Source organism: Rhipicephalus microplus, unplaced genomic scaffold (genome assembly GCF_043290135.1).
Source record: "Rhipicephalus microplus isolate Deutch F79 unplaced genomic scaffold, USDA_Rmic scaffold_329, whole genome shotgun sequence".
Taxonomy (NCBI): Eukaryota; Metazoa; Arthropoda; class Arachnida; order Ixodida; family Ixodidae; genus Rhipicephalus; species Rhipicephalus microplus.
In genome coordinates, this window is record NW_027464897.1 from 109,395 (window position 1) to 120,000 (window position 10,606).

The following is a 10,606-nucleotide window of genomic DNA, read 5'->3' on the forward strand; positions in this document are numbered from 1 at the left end:
AGCAAGGGCCTGGCCGCAAGTGCGTTCAATTGTCGGGACGTCCAAGTCCCTCGTTCTTCCGTGCTTCCTCTTTCGGCAAGTCGTTGCGGCACCTTCCCAAAGCGCGCAGACCCGCTAATCGCGACGAGCGCGACGTGGCCGTGCCGCCTTTCCCTCGGCAGCAAGCAAAACGCCTGGCAACGTCGACGCTCCCCTAACCGCGATCTCGCACCGTGTTTCGTGTGGCGAATTCAAAAGCCGGCCGGCGCTGCTGCAACCATTACGGTCGGTACGCATACGCCGCGGAGGGCGGGACGGTCATCGGAGCGTGCGGTTCCTCCATCGAGTACTGCGCACCTCGGCCGTCGCATCGCCGTGCCATGACCGGCCGCGCGTCAACGCGAACCGGTGCCAGCGAGATCCCTCGCCTGCAAGAACCGACCGGCAGCCTCCGTCACCCGAGGACGCGGAGGCGCTTGCCGCGGACGGCGGGACGGTATGCACTGGTGCACAGCGGACCCGTCACATCGCCAGTTCCTTGACCGACCGCCGACGCTTGTGCCGTTCCTCTCGTACTTGGCAGTCGCCGCGCGATTGTCGGGTCTCGTTCTTGCACGCTCGAACGGTCGGGAGGGCACTCGGCTGGCGTTTCGGGAACGCGCAGCCTCGCCTTCTACCGACGTAACCACGACTCGCCGTTCGCGCTCCGCCGCTCCTGTTTACAGTACTAGGCGGTCCCGCAGCGGTCGGGTCGCGCATTTCGAGCGCTTCGAGCCACGGTGCAGTGGCGGGTCGAAAGCCGACCTATGAGTGCGTTGCGCCGTTTGTACCCGCGTCCGCCACCTGGCCGACCGTCCAAGGTCGCGGTGTTGGCGTCCGCTGGGCGCAACAATTTGTCACGGGGTGCCGCTCCACATTCAGGCAGCCCCGTGGGGAAAAGCCGACCCCGCGTCCAAACGGGGTCAGCGGCAGAAAGTGTCGGGCGCAGACGCAGCTGAGGCGCTCACCCTTCACAATCCGTTAATGATCCTTCCGCAGGTTCACCTACGGAAACCTTGTTACGACTTTTACTTCCTCTAAATGATCAAGTTTGGTCATCTTTCCAACAGACCGGCGCAACCGAAAGGCCGCGCCGGACATCGGTCCGAAGACCTCACTAAATCATTCAATCGGTAGTAGCGACGGGCGGTGTGTACAAAGGGCAGGGACGTAATCAACGCGAGCTTATGACTCGCGCTTACTGGGAATTCCTCGTTCAAGGGGAACAATTGCAAGCCCCTATCCCAATCACGAAAGAAGTTCCACGGGTTACCCAGTCTTTTCAGACAGGGATAAAGACACGCTGCTTCCTTCAGTGTAGCGCGCGTGCGGCCCCGGACATCTAAGGGCATCACAGACCTGTTATTGCTCTGTTTCGTGCGGCTAGGAGCCGCTTGTCCCTCTAAGAAGGTTGTAAGGTGCTGGGAACCCCGCACCTATTTAATAGGCTAGAGTCTCGTTCGTTATCGGAATTAACCAGACAAATCGCTCCACCAACTAAGAACGGCCATGCACCACCATCCACCGAATCAAGAAAGAGCTCTCAATCTGTCAATCCTCCCAGTGTCCGGGCCGGGTAAGTTTTCCCGTGTTGAGTCAAATTAAGCCGCAGGCTCCACTCCTGGTGGTGCCCTTCCGTCAATTCCTTTAAGTTTCAGCTTTGCAACCATACTTCCCCCGGAACCCAAATACTTTGGTTTCCCGGAAGCTGCCCGCCGAGTCATTTGAGTAACTCAGGCGGATCGCTGGTTGGCATCGTTTATGGTCAGAACTAGGGCGGTATCTGATCGCCTTCGAACCTCTGACTTTCGTTCTTGATCAATGAAAACATTCTTGGCAAATGCTTTCGCAGTAGTTCGTCTTGCGACGGTCCAAGAATTTCACCTCTAGCGCCGCAATACGAATGCCCCCGTCCGTCCCTCTTAATCATTACCTCGTATTCCAAAAACCAACAGAACAGAAACGAGGTCTTGTTCTATTATTCCATGCAAGTTTATTCAGGCGACTCGCCTGCGTTGAGCACTCTAATTTTTTCAAAGTAAAAGCACCGGCCATCTCGAGGCACACAATGAAGTGCACCAAGAAAGAACCGGCATGATGTTCAGTCCGAGCCGTCGCATCGGGTAGATGCACTACTCGTCTGGAACTGAGATCCAACTACGAGCTTTTTAACCGCAGCAGCTTTAGTATACGCTATTGGAGCTGGAATTACCGCGGCTGCTGGCACCAGACTTGCCCTCCAATTGATCCTCGTTAAAGGATTTAGAGTGTACTCATTTCAATTACGGGGCCTCAAAAGAGTCCCGTATTGTTATTTTTCGTCACTACCTCCCCGTGCCGGGAGTGGGTAATTTGCGCGCCTGCTGCCTTCCTTGGATGTGGTAGCCGTTTCTCAGGCTCCCTCTCCGGAATCGAACCCTGATTCTCCGTTACCCGTAACAACCATGGTAAGCAAGTAACCTACCATCGAAAGTTGATAAGGCAGACACTTGAAAGAAACGTCGCCGGCTCGTGGCCATGCGATCAGCACAAAGTTATCCAGAGTCACCACACAATACGGGCCGAAACCCGATCGATCTTGGTCTAATAAAAGCACCCGTTACCCAAAGGGCTCCAGGCTCACTGCATGTATTAGCTCTAGAATTGCCACAGTTATCCAAGTAGGAAGAAACGATCTAAGGAACCATAACTGATTTAATGAGCCATTCGCGGTTTCGCCTTATTTCGGCATGTACTTAGACATGCATGGCTTAATCTTTGAGACAAGCATATGATTACTGGCAGGATCAACCAGGTAATCGTTCGACTGCGCGTCCGTCCTCGCCCTCGGCGGGCCGGACGCAGTCTGTGTGCGGCGGAGGCCACCTTCAGGCGCCCCAACACGCTTATTTTGCACTCCGAGATGACGGCGTTCGAGCTCGCTACGGCACAACCTTCCCGAAAGACGAGTGGGAGCCGTGCGGCAAGAAGCACGTTCATGCTCGCTCTTTTTCGTTGCATCGACTCGGTCGCGCCGTGCGGGTTGCCCAAGCCCGCTGCACTGTCGGTGGACCGGCCGGAACTAGCAACGGAGCCGAGACTGCAAAGCCGCCAGACGACGGGTCACGCCCGCGTCTTCGGCGCTTTCGCATCTGAATCGCCCGAGGACGACACGGAACACACCTCGATATCGTGGTAAAACGGCACCGTCCGACAACCAGCCCCTAACGCATCAAGCGGATGAGGCTGCAGACGACTGCCGTGGATTCCCCTGGAGCAGACCCGAGGACACGCTTGACGAGGCCGAAGCCCGCCGCATATCAGACACCCGGTCGCTTTCGCGTACGCCGCTCACGAGAACCCCCACATAATAGCAGCGATAAGTACCCAGACCTCCTTGGGCCCTAATACGAGCGTACTCGAGAAAATTTCACCGCGGGTGTGCCCCGAAACGTGTGGCATGTTGAGCGTGCCACAAGTCTACGTCGCTCTCAAACCCGCCGAGGTCGTAGAATTTGCGACCCTACTCACGAAATTCCCACCGAGGATACGGCCGCAAACGTACCGCACCTTGGGTAGGCCACGAGTTTGTGCAACACTACGCTGACGGCACAGCACCGAGGTCGTGCGCGCACGCACGGGAAAATTCCGCCGCGGTTTCTGCCGAAAACGTGAGGCACCACGACTCTCCGCAAGTTCGCGTCGACTGCGAAAGACCGAAGTCGTGAACGACGTGTCCGCTACTCGCCGCCGACACGCTGGACACCAAACGTACAACGACTCGACGGCGTCGTAGAGGCCCACGACGCGGTTTTCCTTAACGACGTCTCGGCGTGGCACCGACAGGTTAGAACGGCCGACCAACGTTCCCTGTCCGCCGTTCGGCTCAGTCGAAGGGCTCGGCGACTTCGGCAACGCTGCGAAGCCGCACGGTGACGCACGCCATGTCCCCATTTTTTTTTTTCTTTCTGCGTCTGCCGGGGTGCCCCTATAATAGCAGCGATAAGCACCCAGACCGCCGTGGGTCGCTCGCCCCGGCTGACGTGGTTTTTCGTACTCCTGCGGCGGTCGCCGTCAAGCACGTCCAAATACGCTACTTTCGTGGGCGCATTCACGCTCTTTCGCTTCGCCGGAGTGCCAGCACTCACTCTGCCAAAAACGGCGAACATCCGAGCGGCGGTTCCCACTTTTGCGTCGGCGTCGCAAACCCCGCCCCGGCAGACGAGGTTTGCCGTACTCGTGCGACGGTGGCCGGCGGGCACGTCGAAAGACGCCGATATCGTGCGCGAATTGGCGCACCTTGGCTTCACCGGAGTGCCGCCACTGACTCCTCCAAAAACGGCGAAGATCCGAGCGGCGCTTCCCACTTTCGCATCGGCGTCCCGAACTCCGCCCCGGCTGACGCGGTTTACCGTACTCGTGCGACGGTCGCCGGCGAGCACGTGGAAAGACGCCGATATCGTGCCCGAATCGGCTCCGTTCGGCTTCGCCGGAGTGCCAGCACTGGCTCGGCGAAAGACGACGAACATCCGAGCGACGGTTCTCACTATTGCGTACGCGTCGCAAACCCCGCCCCGGCAGACGCACTTTGCCGTACTCGTGCGACGGTCGCCGGCGAGCACGTAGAAAGACGCCGATATCGTGCCGGAATCGGCCCCGTTTGGCTTCGCCGGAGTGCCAGCACTCACTCGGCCACAAACGGCGAACATCCGAGCGGCGGTTCCCACTTAGCCGTCGGCGTCCCGAACTCCGCCCCGGCAGACGCGGTTGCCGAGCTCGTGCGACTAGCGACCGCGAAGCCGTCTCGCGACGCCGCTTTCGTGCGCGGCTCCCACTGCGACCTGGGTCACCCGAGGTCGACGAGCAAAAAAGAATGTCGAAAAAAATTTTTTTTTTTTTTGCGTCTGCCGGGGTGCCCCTATAATAGCAGCGATAAGCACCCAGACCGCCATGGGTCGCTCGCCCCGGCTGACGTGGTTTTTCGTTTTCCTGCGGTGGTCGTCGTCAAGCACGTCCAAACACGCCACTTTCGTGGGCGCATTCGCGCTCTTTCGCTTCGCCGGAGTGCCAGCACTCACTCTGCCAAAAACGGCGAACATCCGAGCGGCGGTTCCCACTTTTGCGTCGGCGTCGCAAACCCCGCCCCGGCAGACGAGGTTTGCCGTACTCGTGCGACGGTGGCCGGCGGGCACGTCGAAAGACGCCGATATCGTGCGCGAATTGGCGCACCTTGGCTTCACCGGAGTGCCGCCACTGACTCCTCCAAAAACGGCGAAGATCCGAGCGGCGCTTCCCACTTTCGCATCGGCGTCCCGAACTCCGCCCCGGCTGACGCGGTTTACCGTACTCGTGCGACGGTCGCCGGCGAGCACGTGGAAAGACGCCGATATCGTGCCCGAATCGGCTCCGTTCGGCTTCGCCGGATTGCCAGCACTGGCTCGGCGAAAGACGACGAACATCCGAGCGACGGTTCTCACTATTGCGTACGCGTCGCAAACCCCGCCCCGGCAGACGCACTTTGCCGTACTCGTGCGACGGTCGCCGGCGAGCACGTAGAAAGACGCCGATATCGTGCCGGAATCGGCCCCGTTTGGCTTCGCCGGAGTGCCAGCACTCACTCGGCCACAAACGGCGAACATCCGAGCGGCGGTTCCCACTTAGCCGTCGGCGTCCCGAACTCCGCCCCGGCAGACGCGGTTGCCGAGCTCGTGCGACTAGCGACCGCGAAGCCGTCTCGCGACGCCGCTTTCGTGCGCGGCTCCCACTGCGACCTGGGTCACCCGAGGTCGACGAGCAAAAAAGAATGTCGAAAAAAATTTTTTTTTTTTTTTTGCGTCTGCCGGGGTGCCCCTATAATAGCAGCGATAAGCACCCAGACCGCCATGGGTCGCTCGCCCCGGCTGACGTGGTTTTTCGTTTTCCTGCGGTGGTCGTCGTCAAGCACGTCCAAACACGCCACTTTCGTGGGCGCATTCGCGCTCTTTCGCTTCGCCGGAGTGCCAGCACTCACTCTGCCAAAAACGGCGAACATCCTAGTGGCGGTTCCCACTTTTGCGTCGGCGTCGCCAACCCCGCCCCGGCATACGCGGTTTGCCGTACTCGTGCGGCGGTGGCCGGCGGGCACGTCGAAAGACACCGATATCGTGCGCGAGTCGATGCTTCTTGGTCTCGCAGGAGGGCCGCCACTCACTCCTGCAAAAACGGCGAAGATCCGAGCGGCGCTTCCCACTTTTTCGTCGGCGTCGCAAACCTCGCCCCGGCAGACGCGCTTTGCCGTACTCGTGCGACGGTCGCCGGCGAGCACGTCGAAATACGCCGATATCGTGCCCGAATCGGCCCCGTTTCGCTTCGCCGGAGTGCCAGCACTCGCTCGGCCAAAGACGACGAACATCCGAGCGACGGTTCCCACTATTGCGTACGCGTCGCGAACCCCGCCCCGGCAGACGCGGTTTGCCGTACTCGTGCGGCGGTGGCCGGCGGGCACGTCGAAAGACGCCGATATCGTGCACGAATTGGCGCTCCTTGGCTTCACCGGAGTGCCAGCACTCACTCGGCCAAAAACGGCGAACATCCGAGCAGCGGTACCCACTTAGCCGTCGGCATCCCGAACTCCGCGCCGGCTGACGCGGTTGCCGAGCTCGTGCGACTAGCGACCGCGAACGCGTCTCGCGACGCCGCTTTCGTGCGCGGCTCCCATTGCGACCTGGGTTACCCGAGCTCGACCAGCAAAAAAGAAGGTCGAAAATTTTTTTTTTTTTTTCTGCGTCTGCCGGGGTGCCCCTATAATAGCAGCGATAAGCACCCAGACCGCCGTGTGTCGCTCGCCCCGGCTGACGTGGTTTTTCGTACTCCTGCAGCGGTCGCCGTCACGCACGTCCAAATACGCCACTTTCGTGGGCGCATTCGCGCTCTTTCGCGTCGCCGGAGTGCCAGCACTCACTCTGCCAAAAACGGCCAACATCCGAGCGGCGGTTCCCACTTTTGCGTCGGCGTCGTAAACCCCGCCCCGGCAGACGCGGTTTGCCCTACTCGTGCGACGGTCGCCGGCGAGCGCGTCGAAAGACGCCGATATCGTGCGCTAATTGGCGCTCCCTGGCTTCTCCGGAGTGCCGCCACTCACTCCTCCAAAAACGGCGAAGATCCGAGCGGCGTTCTCCACTTTCGCATCGGCGTCCCGAACTCCGCCCGGGCTGACGCGGTTTACCGTACTCGTGCGACGGTCGCCGGCGGGCACGTCGAAAGACGCCGATATCGTGCCGTAATCGGCCCCGTTTGGCTTCGCCCGTGTGCCAGCACTCACTCGGCCAAAAACGGCGAACATCCGAGCAGCGTTTCCCACTTTCGCATCGGCGTCCCGAAGCCCGCCCCGGCAGACGCGGTTTGCCCTACTCGAGCGACGGTCGCCGGCGATCACGTCGAAAGGCGCCGAATTCGTGCACGAATCGATGCTTCTTGGTCTCGCAGGAGGGCCGCCACTCACTCCTGCAAAAACGGCGAAGATCCGAGTTGCGCTTCCCACTTTTTCGTCGGCGTCCCGAACTACGCCCCGGCTGACGCGGTTTACCGTACTCGTGCGACGGTCGCCGGCGGGCACTTCAAAATACGCCGATTTCGTGGGCGCATTCACGCTGTTTCGCTTCCCCGGAGTGCCAACACTCACTCTGCCGAAAGCGGCGATCATCCGAGCGGCGGTTCCCACTTTTGCGTCGGCTTCGCAAACGGCGCCCCGGCAGACGCGCTCGTGCGACGTACTCGTGCGACGGTCGCCGGCGAGCACGTCGAAAGACGCCGATATCGTGCTCGAATCGACCCCGTTTCGCTTCGCCGGAGTGCTGCCAGTCACGGCGCAGAAAACGGCGAACAAGTGTTTTTTTTTTTTTTTTTCCTAGAATTTGTGTTATAGAAGGCACATTTGATATCGGACGATAATTTTCAACTTTATCACGCGCACCGATTTTCGTGTAGAGGTTTGCAAGTTTATGGGAATTTCTCCACTTGGAATAATGCGATTTAGTAGTACTACGAGAACTTCATGGATGTACTCAAGGGTACGGGGCAAGTCAGTTACGTCAACACCTGCAGATTTTTTACACTTCAAACTGAAAATTGTTGGTTGTGAGTCCTCGTGTGATATTAAAGGCCGATTCGCTAACACATAGAACAAAGAAAGAAAGGAAGAAAAAACGCCCGCGCTCGCTCAAGAAACCTGGGTTCGCAACAAGTGGCAACAACAAGCAACCGAGCGAGTGCGCCAAAACCCGTGGCGGCCGAACAAACGCGAAGTCCCAACCGCGTCAGCCGGGGCGGCACGGGACAGGAAAAATCACTTCAGCCGGGGCGGCGGGGCACCGAATAAACCTCGTCACCTCGTCGCAGGATAAAAGAGGAAACAAAAAGTCTAAACAGCGTCTGCTGGAGCGAATGCGTAATAAAACAACAACAACAACAACAAAAAAAAACACCCGCGCTCAAGAAGTCTGCAATCACCACAAAAGGCGACTGTGACCGAGCAGCGTCAGCCGGGGCCGTGCGGAAACGGAAAAACCGCGACTACCGGGGCGTCGAGGCACCGAAAAATCCACTTCAGCCGCGGCGAAAAAAAAAAACAAAAAGAAAGACGGAGGGGGGGGGGGGAACCACGTCTGCCGGGGCGAAGGAAAAAAAAAAAACGCGTCTGCCGGGGCGAGCCCGGGTGCGGCACCACCGGGAAAACTGTGGCAAACAGACATGGCGATCGAGTGAGTGGGCCGCCAGCCAGGCTCAGCCAAAAAGTGCAAAGTCCGAACTGCGTCAGCCGGGGCGGCAAAAACCACGTCAGCCGGGGCGGCGCAAAAAACCGCGTCTGCCGGGGCGGCACGAAACCGCGTCAGCCGGGGCGGCGCGAAAACTGCGTCAGCCGGGGCGAAAGAAAAAAAAAAAAAAAACGCGTCTGCCGGGGCGAGCCCGGGTGCGGCACCACCGGGAAAACTGTGGCAAACAGACATGGCGATCGAGTGAGTGGGCCGCCAGCCAGGCACAGCCGAAAAGTGCAAAGTCCGAACCGTGTCAGCCGGGGCGGCAAAAAACCGCGTCAGCCGGGGCGGCGCAAAAAACCGCGTCTGCCGGGGCGGCACGAAACCGCGTCTGCCGGGGCGGCGCGAAAACTGCGTCAGCCGGGGCGAGCCCGGGTGCGGCACCACCGGGAAAACTGTGGCAAACAGACATGGCGATCGAGTGAGTGGGCCGCCAGCCAGGCTCAGCCAAAAAGTGCCAAGTCCGAACTGCGTCAGCCGGGGCGGCAAAAAACCGCGTCAGCCGGGGCGGCGCAAAAAACCGCGTCTGCCGGGGCGGCGCGAAAACCGCGTCTGCCGGGGCGGCGCGAAAACTGCGTCAGCCGGGGCGAAAGAAAAAAAAAAACGCGTCTGCCGGGGCGAGCCCGGGTGCGGCACCACCGGGAAAACTGTGGCAAACAGACATGGCGATCGAGTGAGTGGGCCGCCAGCAAGGCTCAGCCAAAAAGTGCTAAGTCCGAACTGCGTCAGCTGGGGCGGCAAAAAACCGCGTCTGCCGGGGCGGCACGAAACCGCGTCAGCCGGGGCGGCGCGAAAACCGCGTCTGCCGGGGCGGCACGAAACCGCGTCAGCCGGGGCGGCGCGAAAACTGCGTCAGCCGGGGCGAGCCCGGGTGCGGCACCACCGGGAAAACTGTGGCAAACAGACATGGCGATCGAGTGAGTGGGCCGCCAGCCAGGCACAGCCGAAAAGTGCTAAGTCCGAACTGCGTCAGCCGGGGCGGCAAAAACCGCGTCAGCCGGGGCGGCGCGAAAACCGCGTCTGCCGGGGCGGCACGAAACCGCGTCAGCCGGGGCGGCGCGAAAACTGCGTCAGCCGGGGCGAGCCCGGGTGCGGCACCACCGGGAAAACTGTGGCTAACAGACATGGCGATCGAGTGAGTGGGCCACCAGCCAGGCTCAGCCAAAAAGTGCTAAGTCCGAACTGCGTCAGCCGGGGCGGCAAAAACCGCGTCAGCCGGGGCGGCGCAAAAAACCGCGTCTGCCGGGGCGGCACGAAACCGCGTCAGCCGGGGCGGCGCGAAAACTGCGTCAGCCGGGGCGAAAGAAAAAAAAAAAACGCGTCTGCCGGGGCGAGCCCGGGTGCGGCACCACCGGGAAAACTGTGGCAAACAGACATGGCGATCGAGTGAGTGGGCCGCCAGCCAGGCACAGCCGAAAAGTGCCAAGTCCGAACTGCGTCAGCCGGGGCGGCAAAAAACCGCGTCAGCCGGGGCGGCGCAAAAAACCGCGTCTGCCGGGGCGGCACGAAACCGCGTCAGCCGGGGCGGCGCGAAAACTGCGTCAGCCGGGGCGAGCCCGGGTGCGGCACCACCGGGAAAACTGTGGCAAACAGACATGGCGATCGAGTGAGTGGGCCGCCAGCCAGGCTCAGCCAAAAAGTGCCAAGTCCGAACTGCGTCAGCCGGGGCGGCGCAAAAAACCGCGTCTGCCGGGGCGGCGCGAAAACCGCGTCTGCCGGGGCGGCGCGAAAACTGCGTCAGCCGGGGCGAAAGAAAAAAAAAACGCGTCTGCCGGGGCGGCAAAAAACCGCGTCTGCCGGGGCGGCACGAAACCGCG

General features: G+C 60.7%; 1 non-coding gene across 1 annotated transcript; it reads right to left on the bottom strand.

Annotated features, from left to right (window-relative positions):
* Positions 1–1,000: 1,000 nt before the first annotated feature.
* On the bottom strand, positions 1,001–2,815 carry LOC142793772 (small subunit ribosomal RNA). The gene has a single exon (XR_012891810.1). It is a non-coding gene; the product is annotated as a small subunit ribosomal RNA (ribosomal RNA).
* Positions 2,816–10,606: the final 7,791 nt, after the last annotated feature.